This window comes from Etheostoma cragini, unplaced genomic scaffold, assembly GCF_013103735.1.
Source record: "Etheostoma cragini isolate CJK2018 unplaced genomic scaffold, CSU_Ecrag_1.0 ScbMSFa_321, whole genome shotgun sequence".
Lineage (NCBI taxonomy): Eukaryota > Metazoa > Chordata > Actinopteri > Perciformes > Percidae > Etheostoma > Etheostoma cragini.
Genome location: NW_023267454.1, coordinates 41,463 through 43,322, shown reverse-complemented (window position 1 = coordinate 43,322; position 1,860 = coordinate 41,463). Strand labels below are relative to the sequence as shown.

General features: G+C 48.4%; 1 protein-coding gene across 1 annotated transcript in view; it reads right to left on the bottom strand.

The window, feature by feature from the left end:
- Nucleotides 1-1,860, bottom strand: part of LOC117940759 (high choriolytic enzyme 1-like) — a 10,776-nt gene that overhangs the window by 7,933 nt on the left and 983 nt on the right. The gene's annotated exons all lie outside the window — the stretch shown is intronic.

Here is a 1,860-nt window from a genome sequence, read left to right as displayed (position 1 = left end):
GTCATACAAACTACTTATTACAATCTTTTCAGGCATCATCATCGCCAAAGGGCATCGACCTCAGAGCACTGATTGACTCGTGAGTCAACTATTTGTTGTTTTTCCTGGTAATATATCTATTTGAGGAGATTTCCGGTCGATTTCATCACGTAGCTCTGCTGTCTGTAAACGTTGAGGTCTGTCAGTAGAGAGACACTAACCAAACGATTCAATTCAATTCAATTTTATTCATAGTATCAATTAATAACAAGAGTTATCTGGAGACCATTTACAGATAGAGCAGGTCTAGACCAGATAGAGCAGGTCTAGACCAGATAGAGGAGGTCTAGACCACACTCCAGAATTTACAAGGACCCAACAGTTCTAGTAGTTTCCTCCAGAGCAAGCAACAGGGCCACAGTGGAGAGGAAAAACTTCCTTTTAGGCAGAAACCTCGGTCAGACCCAGACCCAGACCCAGGCCTAGACCCAGACCCAGACCCAGACCCAGGCCCAGACACAGACCCAGACCCAGACCCAGGCCCAGACACAGACCCAGACCCAGACCGAGACCCAGACCCAGGCCCACGCCCAGACCCAGGCCCAGACACAGACCCATGCTCAGACCCAGACCCAGACCCAGACCCAGGCTCAGACCCAGACCCAGACCCAGACCCAGACCCAGACCGAGACCCAGGCCCAGACACAGACCCAGACCCAGGCCCAGACACAGACCCATGCTCAGACCCAGACCCAGACCCAGGCCCAGACACAGACCCAGACCGAGACCCAGGCTCTTAGTGCCAGCCCTCCAGAAAAACCTGATATGCGATCTCATAATTCAATTCATAATCAGCCGTCTGCATATTTACATGGGAGCTGCGTGTTTTCAAATACGTGCACTGATTGCTGATTTCCTTGCATGATCTCATAATCCCTGCATTTCTGCTGCAAATAAGTCACATCTATCGTAGCAGGAAGTTGAAATAGGTTGCGTTCACTTCACACAGCAGCAGCCATTTTCCCCTGTTGCCATAGGAACGTTACGAAGTGACGTAATTCCACGAGAAAACAAACACAGTCTCTTATTCATCAAAACGGTGTTTTGCAAGTTCCTGCAGTTTCGTTGCATTAAAATGCATAAACAGCCGGCAAATCAAGGATTCTGCATCTTGGTGGAGGACGGGTCAGAGACCGGGGAGAAGGACCTGGGTGATCGTTGGAAGGAGTCGCAAACACATGACCTGCACAGCTGTGGATAGTGTGTAACTGCAGGGGTATAGAACAAAATAAATAATACATTGTATCTGATGTGGGCGGGGCCAGAGGCCAGTTGGGCCAATCACATCGGTGCATATGATGTGGGCGGGGCCAGAGGCCAGTTGGGCCAATCACATCGGTGTATATGATGTGGGCGGGACCAGAGGCCAGCTGCACCAATCACATCGGTGTATATGATGTGGGGGGGGCCAGAGGCCAGTTGGGCCAATCACATCGGTGTATATGATGTGGGTGGGACCAGAGGCCAGCTGCACCAATCACATCGGTGTATCTGATATGGGCGGGGCCAGAGGGAGCTGAACAGATGAGGACAGTCTAATCTACCTGTTAGCTCGGCTGGTTTCTATGTTTATGTGTTATTGTCATAGTTAATATTTAATCCTAATCTATACTGCACTGTTCACTTTCTCACTATCAGCACCCAGTCTGCCATGGCACCTTCTCACGGTCAGAGGGTTTTTAATATTTATTCTCATGTATGTGTGTTTATGTGTTCGATGTGTTATGGTTGTCTTGCTACTGGATATCTATCCATCTATCTATCTATCTATCTATCTATCTATCTATCTATCTATCTATCTATCTATCTATCTATCTATCT